The following is a 22,822-nucleotide window of genomic DNA, read 5'->3' as shown; positions in this document are numbered from 1 at the left end:
CGGTAAAGCTGAGATTTAAATCCATGTTCATCTGAACTTAAAACATGTCTTTCCATTATAGCAGTCTGCCCTACCTTCCCACTCTGGCCCCACTGCACTCAGCTTCCATTCCTTGACCCAGCTCAAATGTCAACTCCATTTTCTGATTCAGTTATTCATTCATTCAAACGTTAATTGATTAGAGGAAAACATAGGCAGAACACTCTATGACATAAATCACAGCAAGATCCTTTTTGACCCACCTCCTAGAGAAATGGAAATAAAAACAAAAATAAACAAATGGGACCTAATGAAACTTAAAAGCTTTTGCACAGCAAAGGAAACCATAAACAAGACGAAAAGACAACCCTCAGAATGGGAGAAAATATTTGCAAATGAAGCAACTGACAAAGGATTAACCTCCAAAATTTACAAGCAGCTCATGCAGCTCAATATCAAAAAAAACAAAAACCCAATCCAAAAATGGGCAGAAGACCTAAATAGACATTTCTCCCAAGAAGATATACAGATTGCCAACAAACACATGAAAGGATGCTCAACATCACTAATCATTACAGAAATGCAAATCAAAACTACAAAGAGGGGGGCTTCCCTGGTGGCGCAGTGGTTGAGAATCTGCCTGCTAATGCAGGGGACATGGGTTCGAGCCCTGGTCTGGGAAGATCCCGTGTGCCGCGGAGTAACTAGGCCCGTGAGCCACAAATTACTGAGCCTGCGCGTCTGGAGCCTGTGCTCTGCAACAGGACAGGCCGGGATAGTGAGAGGCCCGCGCAGCGCGATGAAGAGTGGCCCCCGCTTGCCACAACTAGGGAAAGCCCTCGCACAGAAACGAAGACCCAACACAGCCAAAAATAAATAAATAAATAATTAATTTAAAAAAAAAAAAACTACAAAGAGGTATCACCTCACACGGGTCAGAATGGCCATCATCAAAAAATCTACAAACAATACATGCTGGAGAGGATGTGGAGAAAAGGGAATCCTCTTGCACTGTTAGTGGGAATGTAAATTGATACAGCCACTATGGAGAACAGTATGGAGGTTCCTTAAAAAACTAAAAATAGAACTACCATAAGACCCAGCAATCCCACTACTGAGCATATACCCTGAGAAAACCATAATCCAAAAAGAGTCATGTACCACAGTGTTCATTGCAGCTCTATTTACAATAGCCAGGACATGGAAGCAACCTAAGTGTCCATCAACAGATGAATGGATAAAGAAGATGTGGCACATATATGCAATGGAATATTACTCAGCCATAAAAAGAAACAAAATTGAGTTACTTGTAGCGAGGTGGATGGACCTAGAGCCTGTCATATAGAGTGAAGTAAGTCAGAAAGAGAAAAACAAGTACTGTATGCTAACTCATATATATGGAATCTAAAAAAAAAAAGGGTCTGAAGAACCTAGGGGCAGGACAGGAATAAAGATGCAGACATAGAGAATGGACTTGAGGGCACGGGGAGGGGGAAGGGGAAGCTGGGACAAAGTGAGAGAGTGGCATGGGCATATATACACTCCCAAATGTAAAATATATAGGTAGTGGGAAGCAGCTGCATAGCACAGGGAGATCAGCTCGGTGCTTTGTGACTACCTAGAGGGGTGGGATAGGGAGGATGGGAGGGAGACGCAAGAAGGAGGAGATATGGGGATATATGTATATGTATAGCTGATTCACTTTGTTATAAAGCAGAAACTAACACACCACTGTAAAGCAATTATACTCCAATAAAGATGTTAAAAACAAACAAACATTAATTGAGAGTGTAACCGAAGGTATTGGTGCTCCATCCATATGCCCTTGGCTCAGCCCAGAGGCACCTGCAGCTTCTGAAGACTATGGACACCTTATGCTACACACACCAACATCTCTTGGCCTGAAGACTTTATCTTGTTGCAGGAGGACTCAGCCCATGTGGGAAGCAGGCTGAGGTGACAGGGAATTAGCACCCTCAGGAGCAATCCTCAAACAGTGCAGGGTGGCAGTTGGTGGAAAATACCCCAGCTTCCTCATCCTTTGATGGGACAATTCGGAGGTACATTCTACACATTCCCTCAGAGGGCACCCAGCAGGATGGAGCCCTAGTTGCCCATAGCTGTAACCATCTTGTGAATGAACCTTTTATTGGCTTTCTTACCTTTTCTGTCTCACTTTCCTACGCCTTCACCATACTTCTTGGGATTACCCTCACATAAGCTCCTTGTGCTTTCTTAGGGACTACTTAGGGGAACACAGACTAAGACAGAGGGTCTTCCTCATGCAGCATCAGCAAAGCCTTCCCTCAAGCCCAGGCACAGTTTGTGCTCCCTCCTTCCACCCGCTTTGCTCCAACTCCTGGAGGGTTCGTCATACTATCCTGAAGCCTTTCTAATTGCAGGTCTGCCTGGCCCACTTTGAACAGCTCAGAGCTGATGCCCTGTTCTTCCTTGTCTTCCTTGCTCACAGCACACCAGAACTGCTCATTGCATGTCTGCTGAATGGGCTGAATGGTTGGAAGTCCTTCTTACATTTGATCTGATTAATCCTCATCACCTCCCAGGAAACCTTGTATTACCCATTAGCTGAGAACTATATGCAGGTCAAATCAAGATACATAAAGTTGTAACAGTGTCAGAATAAATTCTTCTTCAGTGTGAACCAGAAATCAGCTAGAAAAACAAATCCAATAATTTATTACATTTAGATATTTAAATTTTGACAGTTTTCCTTTAAAAATACCCACTGCTTATGCTGGGTGTTTGATTTAGGTTGTGAAGATAAACTGAGGTAATTTTTTTAAATTTCTGCTTATTAATAAAATGCAAATGCACTGCTTGAAATGAAGGCAAGCAGGCTAGTCTGGGACCAGAGATATCTGAAGAGAAACACGTCTTTCTGCTTTCAGTGAGGTGCCCTTATGAAACGATATAAAATGGTAGATAAGAGCGCAGATTTTGAAGCCAGCCTGCCTCTGCTTCAATCTGTTTCCACCACTTACAGCCATGTGATCTGGAACCATTTACCCAATCCATCTATTTATTAGTTGCCTCAATTACAAATCAGAGATGATAATAGTACCTATCTCACAAGGTTGCTGTTATTGAGATGGGGATGGGATGATAATCTTGTTGTTGTTTTCGGCTCATCCCTGCAGGCTTCTCACTGCCTTCTTCCTCCTGCTCCAGCAGACAGCACCCTACTCCATGCCTGTCATTCCTGCACTTCCCTCCCCCTTCCCCTATCCAGCCACTTCCTCAACCTCATCTCCCTTCCCTCACTACCTGGGCCTAGCCCAAGATCTCTCTCCATTGTGGTCCCTCCCACCTCTCTCACCTCCTTCTCCCTACCTCACCTCTCTCCTCTAGTTGAGGATATAGGGATATAGGAGAGGTATATTTGTAGGTCTCAGAATGGAAGTTCAAGAGGGTACAATGGAATGATGGAGAAGCAAGGCAAGGAAGAAGGGCTGGGTCAGTGGAGGCGATGTATAGAACAGGTGAGAGGAGGGTCAGAAAGGCAGGGGGACACCAGTGAATGGGATTCATCCTGAGAGTCTCTTGGAGGAGGAAGCATTAACCCTGACTCTTTTCTACCCAGGGCAGTGCTATTCTCGTCCTACCCTAGGACCTTAGGTGAATCCCTCATTCTAAGTGTCTGGAAGAAGTAATTGAACCAAAGTCATCTGTCTTTCTCACAGATAAAGGTGCCAAGTCTGCCACTTTGAAGAGAAGGTCCTCTAGTTTCCAGCCTTCCCCAATCTTACAGCATCACCTTGGCTGTATCTGGGAAGTGGGAGATAAGAGTACTCTGCTTCTTATCTATAAAACACTGGCTCTCTGGCTGTAGACCTAATTTAGATTATAATCTCCTAGAAGCATGTCTAGCAGTGCCACATAGGAAAAAGCATAAACTGTGGTGTCAGATAGACATAGTTCTATTTTCAGCTCTGCCACTCACCAGTCACATGAGTTTGAGCAAGTCATTAACCTCTCTGAGTCTCAGTGTCCTCATAGGGATTGAAGTCCCCACCTCACAGGTTATAGGAAGAATTAAGTGAGGTGATGTGTGAAAGCCTCACAACTGTGAGGGCTGAGACTGGGCCAATTTGTTCACCATTTGTAGTTCAATGCCTGGCACAGAGTGTGCCCTCAAGAAATATTTGTTATAATTGAATGAATGAGTAGGTACCTAACAAACCGTAGCCAGGTATCCCTTTGTCTGGACTGATTCTGGCTGATTGCAATGATACTCTGCCCTGACACAGTCCAAAAAAACCTCACTGCATCGAATCCTGAGATAGTGGCACACTAGTCTAATGTGCCTGGGAGATTGCATCATGTCCCACAGGTTAAAGGGGGCTTGTGTGAAACGAAAGTTTCAATAATATTGATTGTGCCACTGAGGAGTTTAATATAGTGCTTCTCAAACCTTAACGTGCCTCCAAGTCACCTAGGGCTCTTGTTAAAATGCAGGTTCTGCCTGCCATCTTTCTGTGCCGTCATAATGGTGCACATGAATGTCCTGGCTGATATTCTCAAGAGCATCAACAATGCCAAAAAGAGAGGCAAATGCTAGGTTCTTATTAGGCTGTGCTCCAAAGCCATCATCCAGTTTCTAGCTGTGATGATGAAACGTGGTTATATTGGCCAATTTGAAATCACTGATGATCACAGGGCTGGGAAAATTGTCATGAACCTCACAGGCAGGTTACACAAGTGTGGAGATCAGCCCCATATTTGATATACAACTCAAAGATCTAGAAAAATGGCAGAATAACCTGCTCCCATCCAGTCAGTTTGGTTTCATTATACTGATAACCTTAGCCGGCAGCATGAACCACGAAGAAGCGAGACAAAAACACACAGAGGGAAAATCTTGGGATTCTTTTTCTAGGGATGCAATACATACAATGCAAATAAAATGCCTCAGTGGGGGAAAAAAAAGCAGGTTCTGAGTCAGTAGCTCCAAGTGAAGGTCTGACAAGCTCCCAGGTGATGCTGAGACTGCTGGCTTGGGGAACCTCATTTTGAGTAGCAGGGGTCTAATACAGGGGTGAACGAACTTTTTCTGTAGGGGGCCAGACAATAAATATTGTAGCTTTGTGAACTGTATGATTCCTGCTGCAACTGCTTAACTCTGCCAGTACAGAAAAAGAGCAGCCATAGACAACATGCAAATAAATAAGCATGATAGCGTTCCGATAAAACTGTATTTACAAAAACCTGGGGCAGACCGGTTTTGGCCTGTGGGCTGTAGTTTACCTACCCTTTATCTAATGTAGTTAAAATCAGCATATCATTCTTGTAATGGACATCAGTGAGCTTGTCACCTGAGCGCCCAATAATTCCCTCTTATGTGGTAACTTCCCCTTCCTCCAGATCTACCTCCCCCTCCCCACAATCTGTATGATGCCAGGAGCAGAGCACCCACTACCAGGCTCTCATAAAGGGACTCTGACTCCAGACTCCAGCAGATTGGTTCAAGGTGGTGGCACAACTCCAAGGGGCATCATTCACATTCTATTCCACAGAATGTTGTGCTCCAGGGCTGCCCTTTACATAGAAAACAAGGTGAAGGCCTCCTTAAGCTGTGAACTTGGCTGAACTGGGTACCTGACTAAAGTGGACTACTCATAGCCTTTCCTTAAGATTCTAGAATTAGGTCTAGGAGATTCCTGTTTTAGTCTGCCCGTCTGTTCTCTTAAATGGAGGATACATACGTGGAGATGGAGCCTTTTTTTTTTTTTTTTTTTTAACTCTGTTTATTGGAATACAGAGAAAGTTAGTAGAGAGAAAGAATGAAGCATATATTCAGAGAGAAACAATGGTGAGAGCTGGTGAGAGGGGCTTCCTGGGTTTTCAATAGCACTGCAATCACTGGCTCCAGGTCATGCCTGAGGTCCAGCTGCATCCTTGCCCTTGGGTTCTAGGAGAGGACATTATATAAATTCATTTTTCTTTTGCTTAAATCCAGTAGAACTCTGTTGCATGCAAACTACAGTCCTAATAGCATTAGCAAGTAACAAAAAAGTTCTTCAGTAGAATTCAAATTTTGTAGGATTTTTTTTTTTAAATCAATGTATAGATTGTTGCAAGAGCACATATTTTGGTTTGAAACTGGATCTTCCTCACAATAGAGTATGTGGTATTTCATAAATTAAAGTACATCCATATTCTAATGATCCACATAGTAATACGTCATTTTGTCACTTGTATAATAATTCTTGGCCCCTTGCTTTGGTTAGGGTTCAGCGGCAGAGAAAACTATTCACTTGGGCAGAAAGGGATTTAGTGCAAGGTATTAAATGGCTTACAATGTTGCTAGATGGGCTAAGGAAACAGACTCCAGGCTGATCATCATGGGTGAGTTCTCCAATGCACCTGGCAGAACTGGGCTGTGAAGGAGACTGCTGCTCCTACCAAAACAGGAGACCCACCTGCTGAATCAGGGAGTAACCGCCTATAGGCACTAGCTCTGGAATCCTGCCACGTCTTCCATACCAGGAAGTTACCTGCCAAATTAGGGAGCCATCACCTCCCTCTGTTTCCAGGTCCAGATCAAGCTGCTTCCCTCTAAACCATCAGAACCAGCAAGACAGATGCCTCAGACTCTCCGTCTTAACTGTTCATTTTCAGGTTCCCGGTGAATGCATTTGAATGAAGGAACCTTTGTCTCATTCAGAACCCTAGCAGCAAAGGAGTCTGGGAAATGTAGTTTTAAACTTTTCAGTCTCTTCATTCCAGGAAGACACACTGTAATGAGACTGGAACAGATGGTGAATGAGCCAGTCCACAGAATTAGCCACACCCCTAATTGACCACACCGTTGTAAAACAAAAATTATATTTTTGTGAAGAAAATGTAAATATGAGCAAACAATAACACAGTAGTTCACTGCACTTGTCAGACTGATGCTACATAATTCAGACTTCCTCTCTTTTTGCCAGATAGCATTATTAGTTGTGTATTCTTGCCTACTTAGGCAACTGGAACAGCTTGTAACATCTCAATCATTATGATGAGTGAAGAGATTTATTCACTCATTCACTTATTCAACAGAAATGTTTTGAATGCCTGCTGTGTGCCAGCCATTGTTTTTGTGCTGCGGCTATAACAGGGAACAATGAATGTTACATCCTACTAGGTCAAGATTCCCTTTGATAATTCCCTCTGTCTCTGTGAGACTGAAAGGATCCTGGGGGTTCTACTGACATAGGCAAAAACAAAGCAGTTGCAATGGTTAATGACCCTTAAGTACTTGGCTTTTTAAACCCAAAAGGTGCAAACATTTGATGAAAGCATGCAGTAACATGTAAGTCAACTTTATTGACATAAAAACTGTGTAAACAGAACTAGAACACAAAATTTCACAATTTGTATGGAGACACAAAAGACCCCGAATAGCCAAAGCAATCTTGAGAACGAAAAATGGAGCTGGAGGAATCAGGCTCCCTGACTTCAGACTATATTACAAAGCTACAGTAATCAAGACAGTTTAGTACTGGCACAAAAACAGAAATATAGATCAATGGAACAGGATAGAAAGCCCAGAGATAAACCCACGCACATATGGTCACCTTATCTTCGATAAAGGAGGCAAGCATATACAGTGGAGAAAAGACAGCCTCTTCAATAAGTGGTGCTGGGAAAATTGGACAGGTACATGTAAAAGTATGAAATTAGAACACTCCCTGACACCATACACAAAAATAAACTCAAAATGGATTAAAGACCTAAGTGTAAAGCCAGACACTATCAAACTCTTAGAGGAAAACATAGGCAGAACACTCTGTGACATACATCACAGCAAGATCCTTTTTGACCCACCTCCTAGAGAAATGGAAATAAAAACACAAATAAACAAATGGGACCTAATGAAACTTAAAAGCTTTTGCACAGCAAAGGAAACCATAAACAAGACCAAAAGACAACCCTTAGAATGGGAGAAAATATTTGCAAATGAAGCAACTGACAAAGGATTAATCTCCAAGATTTACAAGCAGCTCATGCAGCTCAATAACAAAAAAACAAACAACCCAATCCAAAAATGGGCAGAAGACCTAAATAGACATTTCTCCAAAGAAGATATACAGATGGCCAACAGACACATGAAAGAATGCTCAACATCATTAATCATTAGAGAAATGCAAATCAAAACTACAATGAGGTATCATCTCACACCGGTCAGAATGGCCATCATCAAAAAATCTAGAAACAATAAATGCTGGAGAGGGTGTGGAGAAAAGGGAACACTCTTGCACTGTTGGTGGGAATGTAAATTGATACAGCCACTATGGAGAACAGTATGGAGGTTCCTTAAAAAACTAAAAATAAAACTACCATACGACCCAGCAATCCCACTACTGGGCATATACCCTGAGAAAACCATAATTCAAAAAGAGTCATGTACCAAAATGTTCATTGCAGCTCTATTTACAATAGCCAGGACATGGAAGCAACCTAAGTGTCCATCAACAGATGAATGGATAAAGAAGATGTGGCACATATATACAATGGAATATTACTCAGCCATAAAAAGAAATGAAATGGAGGTATTTGTAATGAGGTGGATGGAGTTAGAGTCTGTCATACAGACTGAAGTAAGTCAGAAAGAAAAACAAATACAGTATGCTAACACATATATATGGAATCTAAGGGAAAAAAAAAAGGTCATGAAGAACCTAGTGGCAAGATGGGAATAAAGACACAGACCTACTAAAGAATGGACTTGAGGATATGGGGAGGGGGAGAGTTGAGATGTGACAGGGTGAGAGAGTGCCATGGACATATATACACTACCAAATGTAAAATAGATAGCTAGTGGGAAGCAGCCGCATAACACAGGGAGATCAGCTCGGTGCTTTGTGACCGCCTGGGGGGGTGGGATGGGGAGTGTGGGAGGGAGGGAGATGCGGGAGGGAGGAGATATGGGAACGTGTGTATATGTGTAGCTGATTCACTTTGTTATAAAGCAGAAACTAACACACCGTTGTGAAGCAATTATACTTCAATAAAGATGTTTTAAAAAAAAAACTGTGTAAAAAAATCTACAGTAGAGATTTTTTTTAATTAATTAATTAGGTTGTGCCGGGTCTTAGTTGCGGCAGGTGGGCTCCTTAGCTGTGGCTTGCTGGCTACTTAGTTGCAGCTCTCCGGCTCCTTAGCTGTAGCATGTGAACTCTTAGTTGCGGCATGCACGTGGGATCCAGTTCCCTGACCAGGGATCGAACCTGGGCCCCCTGCATTGGGAGCGCAGAGTCTTTAACCACTGTGCCACCAGGGAAGTCCCTAGAGATTTATTTTTTTAAAAAAAAACCTCTCTTGACCAAAATTTCATCAAGATTTGAAGATCCTTAAGAATTTTGCCTTGTCTGCTTTACTTTTATGCCAACTAATCTTTGGTAGTGTGTAATGGAAGAGCAAATATAATTTATCTTTCCTTATACTGAAATCACTCAGATAAATGCAGTCTTTAAGGGTCAAGTATTTTGCTGACTTGTTTGCATTTTTTTCTCCCATTCATAAGGATGAAAAGGTATATATATAAAGTGAAATGCAGAGAAGATGTAGCAGGAAGTTTCAGGCACCAATTAGAATCATTACTGATGTCATTATTGATTGATGCCAAACCAGAAAAAAAAAGAAAACAAACAACAAAGGTGTTCATGAATTTGCTGATTCATTCATCCACTAAGTATTCATTAAAAACCTATTATATTAGTTATCTATTGTTGTGTTACAAATTTCCCCAGAACTTAGATGCTTAAACCAATAATAATCATATATTATCTCTCATAGGGAGCAACTTGTTGCAGTGGTTCCATCTTAGATTCTCTCATAAGGTTATAGTCAGATGCCAGTCAGAGCTGCAGCTATCTGAAGCCTTGACCAGGGTTGGAGGATCTACTTTCAAGGTGCCTTCCTCCCATGACTGATAACTTGGTGCTGCCTATTGGTGGGAGACCTCAGTTCCTCTCCACGTGGGCCTTACCACAGTGTTTCTTGAGTGACCTCACAGCATGCCCTGGCTCCCCCTGAGCAAGTGATCCAAGAGCAAGAAAGCACCAGGATGAAGCCATATTCTTTCTATAACCTCAGAAGTCATATACTGTCACTTCTACCACATTCTATTTGTTAGAAGCAAGTCACTAAGTCTGGTCCACATTCAAGAGGAGGAAAATTAGACTTCTGCCTTGAAAGGGGAGTGTCAAAGCATTTGTGGACATATTTTAAAACCACCACACCTATTATGTGCAAATACTAGAATACCATGTGTATAAAACAGACATGACCCTCGTGGAATTTACAGACAAGAGGAGGAGAGAGGCTTTAATTTAATGAGCACACAAATAGTTGCAAAATTACAACTGTGATAAGCTCTGTGAAGGAAAAGTACACAATGTGATGAGAGAGAATAATAGGGGAGCCTGGGGTGTCCTGAAGGAGGGATGTTTTAGTCAAGATCTGAAGGATGAATAAGAGAGGGCAGAGAGGGACTTCTCTGGTGGTCCAGTGGTTAAGACTCTGTGGTTCCACTGCAGGGAGTGTGGGTTCGATCCCTGGTCGGGGAACTACGATTCTTCATGCCATGCCGTGAGGCCAAAAAAAAAAGAAAGAGAGAGAGAGCAGAGAGAAGGGCATGTTCCCCTGTGAGAAGAGAAGAACATGCGAGGATGGAGGATCTAAATGGTGGCTGCAGTGTTTGGAGCAGAGAGAGCAATGAAGTGAGAGGAGGGTGGTGAGAGAGGCAGGGACTTACTGTGAGTTGGGCTCTGGGTCTGAGTGGCTGTTCCACGTGAACCTGGGGGCAGATGCCCTGAGTCGTCTAACCCCCCTCCATGTGCTGCACCCCCATGTGAAGCTGCAGGGGCCACAGTACTGTATTACTGCCAAATCACCACAAGAAGTCTCCCAACTATGCTCAGCCAGTGTGTACTTCTTTCACCAAGGAATTCTCAGGACGAATCCGATCCAAAAGGGTCACCCTACCTTTGGAACTCTCCTTCTCACTTATTCTCTATATCCCCTCAACTGATCCAGCACTCCTTCCTGGCCTTGCTCCCCAATCATTCCTTTGTATCTTCTTGAACTTCCATTCTGAAACCTATAAACTCCCTTAGATACCTACATTCCCAAGTTTTTCTTAGACTGGAACCTCTACCTTCTGCCTAACTAAAGCCTGGTAGTCCCTTGGGAATACCACATCCCTCCCTCTCTCTCTCTCTCTCTCTCTCCCTCTCTCTCTCTCTCTCCCCGCCCCACCCCCCTGCAACCCTTGCCCGCTGCCAAAGCTTCCTCTCTAATTGATCATCTACTGAAAATTGGAAGGTGAAATCAGTGTCCTTCTCACCCCCATGTACAACTTCCAGACATTTACTACTTCTCCCTCTTGTAAAAGAAAAATTATGTACCTTTGAAGTTTCACCTCATCCAGGTTTACCACCATCTTCTCCTCCCCACAAAACTATCATTTTCCATCCTCTGGAGACTTTGGCATATGATTCAAGACTTCCTCTCATTTACAACTCCTATTACCCTTCTGGGTAGTACCAGTACCCACACAGCTAAACCTTTAAATGTCCTGGGCTCTCAGTTTCCTTTACTTCCTCACTGTCAATGACTAGTTTCTCCATTCCATCTCAGCCTCCCACGTCTGTGGTTACATATGGACCTTGTCATCATCAGAATCCCACAGCCTAAATAACTTGTTCAAGCATCTCATTCTTGAGAGGGCAAACATCACAACACCCTCTCATTCAAGCTCATTTATTTAAGAATCCCCATGGAAGCCATTCTTGGCCTTATCAGAACCTCCAACTTATTAGCTTTGCTCCATTCTGTCCATCAGCACCCTCCTTGTTCCGTCTTTGTGATCATTCTCTTGTAAATACCCTTGACCTCCCTGCCCCTTTTTCCTGGCTGGGAAAAAAAAATCTATCCTCATGGGCTCTCGAGCCTAGTTTCTACCTCTCTTGCTTTCTCAGAAAGCTCACTCTTTCTATTATTCCCTTCTCCAACCCCCACGCCATCTCCTGCATCTTTAACTTCTCCCTCTATAGCAGAGACTGGTAGCTGTTCACCAAACCCATTTCTTCCTCTTCCTGGGCACACAGCTAGACTAAATTTCCTTAACTCTCTGGCAGTTAGGTATGGAGTATGACTCCGTGTGACTGATGTTATCTGTGCTGAAGTGATAGCTGTCACTTCCAGGCCAGACCCATAAAAACATCCCTTGAATATCATTCATGCTCTTTTCCCTTTCATGGTTCGATGCAGACAAGCTTGGAACCATAGGAGTCTTGTTGAAGGTGGGTGAGCCACAAAATGTAGGAGTTCAAGGTCCTGAATTACAGTCTGGAGTAAATCTGATGCTTTAGATTTTAAGTTATCAATACATAAACTTCTGAGATAGCCTCATCCACCAGAGGGCAGACAGCAGAAGCAAGAAGAACTACAATCCTGCAGCCTGTGGAACAAAAACCACATTCACAGAAAGATAGACAAGATGAAAAGGCAGAGGGCTATGTACCAGATGAAGGAACAAGATAAAACCCCAGAAAAACAACTAAATGAAGTGGAGATAGGCAACCTTCCAGAAAAAGAATTCAGAATAATGATAGTGAAGATGATGCAGGACCTCGGAAGACGAATGGAGGCAAAGATTGAGAAGATGCAAGAAATGTTTAACAAAGACCTAGAAGAAGTAAAGAACAAACAAACAGAGATGAACAATACAATAACTGAAATGAAAACTACACTAGAAGGAATCAATAGCAGAATAACTGAGGCAGAAGAACGGAAAAGTGACCTGGAAGACAGAATGGTGGAATTCACTGCTGCGGAACAGAATAAAGAAAAAACAATGAAAAGAAATGAAGACAGCCTAAGAGACCTCTGGGACAACATTAAACGCAACAACATTCGCATTATAGGGGTCCCAGAAGGAGAAGGGAGAGAGAGAGAGGACCCAAGAAAATATTTGAAGAGATTATAGTCGAAAACTTCCCTAACATGGGAAAGGAAATAGCCACCCAAGTCCAGGAAGTGCAGAGAGTCCCATACAGGATAAACCCAAAGTGAAACAGGCCGAGACACATAGTAATCAAATTGGCAAAAATTAAAGACAAAGAAAAATTATTGAAAGCAGCAAGGGAAAAATGACAAATAATAGACAAGGGAACTCCCATAAGGTTAACAGCTGACTTCTCAGCAGAAACTCTACAAGCCAGAGGGGAGTGGCATGATATACTTAAAGTGATGAAAGGGAAGAATCTACAACCAAGATTACTCTACCCAGCAAGGATCTCATTCAGATTCGATGGAGAAATCAAAAGCCTCACAGACAAGCAAAAGCTAAGAGAATTCAGCACCACCAAACCACCTCTACAACAAATGCTAGAGGAACTTCTCTAAGTGGGAAACACAAGAGAAGAAAAGGACCTACAAAAACAAACCCAAAACAATTAAGAAAATGGTCATAGGAACATACATATCGATAATTGCCTTAAACGTGAATGGATTAAATGCTCCAACCAAAAGACACAGGCTTGCTGGATGGATACAAAAACAGACCCATATATATGCTGTCTACAAGAGACCCACTTCAGACCTAGGGACACATACAGACTGAAAGTGAGGGGATGGAAAAAGATATTCCATGCAAATGGAAATCAAAAGAAAGCTGGAGTAGCAATACTCATATCAGATAAAATAGACTTTAAAATAAAGACTGTTACAAGAGACAAGGAAGGACACTACACAGTGATCAAGGGATCAATCCAAGAAAAAGATATAACAATTATAAATATATATGCACCCAACATAGGAGCACCTCAATACATAAGGCAACTGCTAACAGCTATAAAAGAGGAAATTGACAGTAATACAATAATAGTGGGGGACTTTAACACCTCACTTACACCAATGGACAGATCATCCAAAATGAAAATAAATAAGGAAACAGAAGCTTAAAATGACACAATAGACCAGATAGATTTAATTGATATTTATAGGACATTCCATCCAAAAACAGCAGATTACACTTTCTTCTCAAGTGCGCATGGAAAATTCTCCAGGATAGATCACATCTTGGGTCACAAATCAAGCCTCAGTAAATTTAAGAAAATTGAAATCATATCAAGCATATTTTCTGACCACAACACTATGAGATTAGAAATAAATTACAGGGGAAAAAAACGTAAAAAACACAAAAACATGGAGGCTAAGCAATACGTGACTAAATAACCAAGAGATCACTGAAGAAATCAAAGAGGAAATCAAAAAATACCTAAGACAAATGACAATGAAAACACGATGATCCAAAACCTATGGGATGCAGCAAAAGCAGTGCTAAGAGGGAACTTATAGCTGTACAAGCCTACATCAAGAAACAAGAAAAATCTCAAATAAACAATCTAACCTTACACCTAAAGGAACTAGAGAAAGAGGAACAAACAAAACCCAAAGTTAGAAGAAGGAAAGAAATCATAAAGATCAGAGCAGAAATAAATGAAATAGAAACAAAGAAAACAATAGCAAAGATCAATAAAACTAAAAGCTGGTTCTTTGAGAAGATAAACAAAATTGATAAACCATTAGCCAGACTCATCAAGAAAAAGAGGGAGAGGACCCAAATCAATAAAATTAGAAATGAAAAAGGAGAAGTTACAACAGACACTGCAGAAATACAAAGCATCCTAAAAGACTACTACAAGCAACTCTATGCCAAGAAAATGGACAACCTGGAAGAAATGGACCAATCCTTAGAAAGGTATAAGCTTCCAAGACTGAACCAGGAAGAAATAGAAAATATGAACAGACCAATCACAAGTAATGAAATTGAAACTTTGATTAAAAATCTTCCAACAAACAAAAGTCCAGGAGCAGATGGCTTCACAGGTGAATTCTACCAAACATTTAGAGAAGAGCTAACACCCATTCTTCTCAAACTCTTCCAAAAAATTGTAGAGGAAGGAACACTCCCAAACTCATTCTATGAGGCCACCATCACCCTGATACCAAAACCAGACAAAGATACTACAAAAAAGAAAATTACAGACCAATATCACTGATGAAAATACATGCAAAAATCCTCAAAAAAATACTACCAAACAGAATCCAACAACACATTAAAAGGATCATACACCATCATCAAGTGGGATTTATCCCAGAGATGCAAGGATTCTTCAATATATGCAAATCAATCAGTGTGATACACCATATTAACAAATTGAAGAATAAAAACCATATGATCATCTCAATAGATGCAGAAAAAGCTTTTGACAAAATTCAACACCCATTTATGATGAAAACTCTCCAGAAAGCGGGCGTAGAGGGAACCTACCTCAACATAATAAAGGCCATATGCGACAAACCCACAGCAAACATCATTCTCAATGGTGAAAAACTGAAAGCATTTCCTCTAAGATAAGGAACAAGAGAAGGATGCCCACTCTCACCACTATTATTCAACATAGTTTTGGAAGTCCTAGCCATGACAATCAGAGAAGAAAAAGAAATAAAAGGAATACAAATTGGAAAAGAAGGAGTAAAACTGTCACTGTTTGCAGATGACATGATACTATACATAGAGAATCCTAAAGATGCCACCAGAAAACTACTAGAGCTAATCAATGCATTTGGTAAAGTTGCAGGATACAAAATGAATGCACAGAAATCTCTTGCATTCCTATACACTAATGATGAAAAATCTGAAAGCGAAGTTAAGGAAACACTCCCATTTACCACTGCAACAAAAAGAATAAAATACCTAGGAATAAACCTACCTAGGGAGACAAAAGACCTGTATGCAGACAGGTATGTATACATGCAGACATGTATAAGACAATGATGAAAGAAATTAAAGATGGTACCAACAGATGGAGAAATATACCATGTTCTTGGATTGGAAGAATCAATATTGTGAAAATGACTATACTACCCAAAGCAATCTACAGATTCAATGCAATCCCTATCAAATTACCAATGGCATTTTTTACGGGACTAGAACAAAAAATCTTAAAATTTGTATGGAGATACAAAAGACGCCGAATAGCCAAAGCAGTCTTGAGGGAAAAGAACGGAGCTGGAGGAATCAGACTCCCTGACTTCAGACTATACTACAAAGCTACAGTCAACAAGACAACATGGTACTGGCACAAAAAGAGAAACATAGATCAATGGAACAATATAGAAAGCCCAGAGATAAACCCACGCACCTATGGTCAACTATGACAATGGTCAACTACGACAACTATGGTCAGTCTATGACAAAGGAGGCAAGGATATACAATGGAGAAAAGACAGTCCCTTCGATAAGTGGTGTTGGGAAAACTGGACAGCTACATGTAAAAGAATGAAATTAGAACACTCCCTAACACCATACACAAAAATAAACTCAAAATGAATTAGAGACCTAAATGTAAGACCGGACACTATAAAACTCTTAGAGGATAACATAGGAAGAACACTCTTTGACATAAATCACAACATATCTTTTTTGATCCACCTCCTAGAGTAATGGAAATAAAAACAAAAATAAACAAATGGGACCTAATGAAACTTAAGAGCTTTTGCACAGCTAAGGAAACCATAAACAAGACGAAAAGACAGCCCTCAGAATGGGAGAAAATATTTGCAAATGAATCAATGGACAAAGGATTAATCTCCAAAATACATAAACAGCTCATGCAGCTCAATATTAAAAAAACAAACAACCCAATCCAAAAATGGGCAGAAGACCTAAATAGACATTTCTCCAAAGAAGACATACAGATGGCCAAGAAGCACATGAAAAGCTGCTCAACATCACTAATTATTAGAGAAATGCAAACCAAAACTACAATGAGGTATCACCTCACACCAGTTAGAATGGGCATCGTCAGAAAATCTACAAACAACAAATGCTGGAGAGGGTGTGGAGAAAAGGGAACCCTCTTGCACTGTTGGTGGGAATGTAAATTGATACAGCCACTATGGAGAACAGTATGGAGGTTCCTTAAAGAACTAAAAATAGAATTACCATATGATCCAGCAATCCCACTACTGGGCATATACCCAGAGAAAACCATAATTCCAAAAGACACATGCACCTCATTGTTCATTGCAGCAGTATTTACAATAGCCAGGTCATGGAAGCAACCTAAATGCCCATCGACAGACGAATGGATAAAGAAGTTGTGGTACATATATACAATGGAATATTACTCAGCCATAAAAAGGAACGAAATTGGGTCATTTGTTGAGACGTGGGTGGATCTAGGGACTGTCATACAGAGTGAAGTAAGTCAGAAAGAGAAAAACAAATATTGTATATTAACGTGCATATATGTGGAACCTAGAAAAATGGTACAGGTGAACCGGTTTGCAGGGCAGAAATTGAGACACAGACGTAGAGAACAAAAGTATGGACACCAAGCAGAGAAAGCAGCGTGGGGGTGGGGGTGGTGGTGTGATGAATTGGGAGATTGGGGTTGACATGTATACACTGATGTGTATAAAATTGATGACTAATAAAAACTTGCTGTATAAAAAAAATAAATAAAATAAAATTCAAAAACAAAAATTCCTTAAAGCTTGTATTATCAATAAAACATATCACATTCCCTGAACTCTGACAAGGAGTGAGGAAGAAAGCAAAAAAAAAAAAAAACTAAAACAGACATAAACATCTATCATGTTTGAGCCATTATGCATAATTGGGAAGGTTTATCTGGCAGCTAAAGTTATCTTAACTAATACATCCTTTACTGAATTGTTTCCATCAGAACTAAAAAGGCTAGGATCCTCTAATTAAATTAGGAAATCCCTCCCTTGATCCAATACCCCTTCCACCCACTACCCTATCTCTCTTCTCCCCTCAACAGCCAAGTTTTGTCAAGAATTATCTTCTCATACTTTCTCTATTTTCTGCATTCTACTCACTTTTTTTAAAAAATTAATTTATTTATTTTATTTATTTTTGGCTGCTTTGGGTCTTCGTTTCTGCCTGCAGGCGCTTTCTCTAGTCGCAGCAAGTGGGGGCTACCCTCCGTTGCAGTGCACGGGCTTCTCATTGCAGTGGCTTCTCTTGTTGCAGAGCACGGGCTCTAGAAGCACAGGCTTCAGTAGTTGTGGCACGCGGGCTCAGTAAGTGTGGCTCGTGGGCTCTAGAGCGCAGGCTCAGTAGTTGTGGCGCACGGGCTTAGTTGCTCTGCGGCGTGTGGGATCTTCCTGGACCAGGGCTCAAACCCATGTCCCCTGCATTGGCAGGGGGATTCTTAACCACTGCACCACCAGGGAAGCCCTCTACTCACTTTTTGATAGTCTTCAACCTGGCTTCTACCCACACCATTTCACCAAAATTTCTCCCACCAAGGTCACTAATAACCTCCACATTGCCAAGCCCTATGGACACATTCCAGGGTCCATCTTACTAGATGTCTCAGTAGTATGACTCAGTTGGTCATCCCTTCCTTCCTGAAACACTTTCTTTTACTTTCTGTGGCACCACACTCTTCTGGTTGATCTCTCACCTCTGCACCTACTCCTTCTCTTTCTCCATTGCCAACTCATTCTCCCTGACCGGGACTGTAAATATTTTTATTGCACTTCCCTTCTCACTCAACCTTCTCTCTCTACACAATTTCATCCACACCCATATCTTTAATAACTAGCTATATATCAATAATTCAAATTTATGTTTCCAACCTAGACTTCCCTTCTGAGCTCTGAACATTCTGTCTACTTGACGTTTTCTACTTACTCATTTCATGACATAGAAGACAGAACAGGACTCCAGGGCCAGAGAAGTGAGAGTGAATGCTGGTGTGTCCAAATCAAACAGGAGAGACAGGTTGGACTGGGAGAGGAGAGGATGGAGAACGTAGAGAATACACTGTTTTATAGTCCCTGGAGCATGCAGCCTGGATGGTTCAGTCTCTTTTAAGGGACTAATGAAGCAGAGACACAGTAACAGGTACTTTGCTTCATCCTTCCCCTGTAATGCCCTTCCTCTAGATCAGAGAACTGATTCAGCCTGCAGGTTAGGCTTGCAAATTCCGAAGAAATATTTAAATAAGAGAGAATGTGCTTTTTAACCAGACATTTGGGAAAATGTTTTAAATACATGAAATTCTTTTTTGTTGGGTTAAGAACATAAACTTGTATATAATTTTATTTGTTCAAGATTATTATATTTTAGGGACTTCCCTGGCGGTCCAGTGGTTAAGACTCCACACTTGCACTGCAGGGGGCATGGGTTCAATCTCTGGCTGGGGAATTAAGATTCCGCATGCTGTGCAGTGCAGCCAAAAAAAAAAAAAAAAAAAAAGATTATTTTATTTTACATATTATGTTTTAAAACATTTTAAATTCAGAACATAAATTACAAATTCACTAATTTAAATTATTTTTAAATATAAAAAATGGAGCCCACAAACTGCAGAACTTTAAAAACAAAGTATTGTTTGCCAGTTAGAAAAAGCCAGAAAAATTTGCAAATATAAGAATACAATGTCACCTTGGCAACCACCCTGAGTCCTCCTGCCTGCTGGGGTTACTCTTTAATATCCAAATAAAGATTACTCAAGCCACTGCCCCACAGAATGTAGAAGTCTGTGGCGATGTTCTGTATATTCCTTGGGAAGGACTCATGTTCTCCTTATCACTGATTGTCCTGTTCTCCAGTTCACAAGGACTTCTTTATTTTGCTCAAGTTTCTTTCTTGGACCTGGCCTTCCCATCTTTTCATTTCTTCTCACTGTTCTAGTCTCTCCAAGTTATCCAGGCCAATTCCCCCAGGCTGCCCCCAAACTCCAAATTCCCCTCACTTCTTACTTTCTCTGGCAGAACAATTTTGCCTTCTTCATCTCATCTCTTCTGCCCTCCTCTCTCCCTGACCATTCCCCATCCCTCCCCCGAGAATCACACATGGTTTTCCTCAACCAAAAGAACCACCTATCTGTGCCATGAAATGCTATCTATCTCCTGAAACTGAAAATGAGCCATGATTTTTTTTTTTCTGAAGAGCAATTTCTTCCCACTCCACAGAGAAAATCATTCCTTTAACATCAACATCTGCCTCTGTGCCTCAGCATAGACTGTTCCCTCTGCCTGGAACAGCCTCCACACTCCTCCCAACCCCCTTCATGGCCCACACATCCTACCCCTACCCAACTTCAAGTCTCACTCAAGCATCACCATCCCCAGCATTTGGTACGTGTTTACTGACTGAATAAATACATTCATTATGTCTTCTCAACTGTCAAATACAAACAGCATTCGTTTCTAGAAAAGATCTTCAGGAAAAATAGAGCAAGATTGACTCAGACTTAATCTAATGGATCTCATATTCTGAATTTCTATTGCCATCAGTTTCTGCTTCTGCTGCTGTATTTCTAGAACTGGCATTGGCTCCTCCAAGTAGAAGGTTAGCCAAGACTGGAACATGCTGCTCTTTCCTCCCTCATGTTCCTTTGCTCCTTTAATTGATGTATTTCCAGAAGGAATGGAAATGGCTTTTGATGAAGTATGCTGCTCGTCAGAAACCCAGCTGCCTCCCTGTGGTCTGTACACCATTTTCAAAATCTTTCTGGCATGTTGTCATTTGGTCAACATTTGGGGTTTGCATTTCTGCCTCTGCAAGTGGAATAGCTGCAACAGTGGCTATTAGCTAATAACACAGTTCTTCCATTTCTTACAAATTCTTCTCCAGATAAGTTTGGAAAAGTGCTGCTTTCACATTGTAAGTAAGAGGCCAATTTAGAAAAAAGGAATGCAAACATTCATTCAGACTCAGTCTTTTTTTTTTTTTTAATTGGGGCATAGTTGTTTTACAATGTTGTGTCAGATTCAGTCTTAAGGTAGAGACAGATAACTATGCAACATGACAGTAATATTTTGATAATCACTTATTGTGTTGTTGGTTCTATTTACCTATAGCATTACCTATATACATTGCAGGTTAGCAAAGCAAATGTTTCCTTGGCCCCAGTCTTCTGCAAAATGTCCTATCATTAACTCATAATATATTGGGTGTTCTGTTGTTTCCCTTTTCAATACTTTTATTAAAATTATTTTGAGGTGTTATAACAAAGCATATTATTTCTTGTTCCTGATAATGCTTCATCTATCCATACAAGGCACAGAAACTTATGCCGTTTTTTTTTCTCACACAGGTTCTATCATCTGGTCATAATCTGACTTTAAAAGAGGTTTGTTCAAACTTGACTATTGAGCAAACAGGAGAGTAAAACAAGGTACTGATTATTACACAGGCTTTGGAATCAAAAAACCCCTCTACATACTGGCTGTGACTTTGGACAAGTCATTTCGATTTTATGAACTCTAGGATGCTACTTTATAAAATGGGAGGCTACATAATAACTAAGGATTTCAGCTAAGGATTGTAAGAATGAAATGATTTTAGACTTGTGACACAGCAAGCATAGAGCCTGAAACACAGCAAGTACTTAAACAGGAGTTACTACTCTACTACTACTACTATTATTATTATTGTGCCTTTAGGATCTGAAAAATTCCTACTTTCCCCTCAAGGTTCCTTGCCTGTTTTGATCAGTGGTGTCCCAGGAAAAAGTGTAAGCAGTACATATTCTACTTTCATACATGATTTGTTCATAAAATCTTGTATAAAAATCAAATGTGTGAAAATTTAACTTTCTATTTATCAAGGAAGAGAAAGACATTTATTCTTAATGTGCAAATATATATGTGTATAAATATATATAAAATCTCAAATTATATATCTGATGATATATTTCCAGCATTTTTTTACCTATTCTTTAATTATTTTTCCTTCCAAATCAACACAAAATGAACTGAGTTACATTCTCATCCAAATGAGAATAAAGTCAGCACTTTCAGCTTAACTGAATGGTAACCATTTTATCTCAATTGCAATATGTTTATATTTCATCACCACTATCAGCAATTTCATTTTTCAATTTTCCACTTATTTATATAAAATACCAGTAAAATACATAAAAAATTCAAAGTTGGACAAATGTTACCGTACCAGCAAAGATGGAAAGACCAAACTGTTGCTTGGCGTTGCGTGATGGATCAAAACGTTCACTTATCAGCAAATGAGCAAACATTCAAAATGCTTTATTTAGAGGTATCAAATGTAATGTACAAAAGTACAGGTTGTAAGTAAGTCAAGAACTACTCCTTCTGCACTTTTGACAATCTTTTCTAAAGTTAATGCCACTAATGAATTTTTGCAACACTTATTCACCCGAGGATGTTAATGGGCAATTCTTTTTAATGATGCTGATAAGGGAGCAGAGGAGACTTCTGGGCAGAGAATGTTAGGAAGAGCAAGAACACCATGTCCATAGCCATGAAAGACTTTTAATGTGTGTAGCCAGCACTAGTACATGAGGTGGGTGGCCATTTGAATGTAAACTGGAACTACATATTTCATGTGTCAGTATTTGCAAATGTCTTGTCTGGACTGGAGCTTTTTGTCTCTTTCTCAGAAAAACTTTCAGTTTGGAAATGTTTTTATACCAGAATGCCTCACGGCCAAAAAACCAAAAAGCATGGAACAGAAGCAGTGTTGTGGTAAATTCAGTAAAGACTTTTAAAAAAATACATTAAAAAAAAAAGAAAAAGAAAAAGAAAACAAGTACTTCAACAGACAATTGTCCATGAAGGTTCACAGCAGCACTATTCACAATAGTCAAAAAGGTGGAATGAATGGAATTTTAGAATTGTGGTATATCCATACCATGGAATATAATTTATCCATAAAAACAAAGGAAGCACTGATACATGCTACAACTTGGATGAACCTCAAAAGCATGTAAAATGAAATAAGCCAGCCAGAAAGTAGCACACA

At 40.5% G+C, this 22,822-nt stretch overlaps 1 pseudogene across 1 annotated transcript in view; it reads left to right on the top strand.

Moving 5' to 3' along the window:
* The window catches only part of LOC309657991 (small ribosomal subunit protein uS8 pseudogene), an 85,929-nt pseudogene extending 76,914 nt beyond the window's left edge, over positions 1 to 9,015 (top strand). The window contains exon 2 of the transcript XR_014268807.1: positions 1,445 to 9,015. The product of XR_014268807.1 is annotated as a small ribosomal subunit protein uS8 pseudogene (transcript). The remainder of the gene's footprint in view (positions 1 to 1,444) is intronic.
* The last annotated feature ends 13,807 nt before the right edge of the window (positions 9,016 to 22,822 follow it).

This window comes from Balaenoptera physalus (assembly GCF_965194825.1).
Source record: "Balaenoptera physalus genome assembly, chromosome: 1".
Classification (NCBI taxonomy): domain Eukaryota; kingdom Metazoa; phylum Chordata; class Mammalia; order Artiodactyla; family Balaenopteridae; genus Balaenoptera; species Balaenoptera physalus.
The sequence above is the reverse complement of the archived record's forward strand: the minus strand, read 5'-3'. Positions and strand labels throughout refer to the sequence as shown.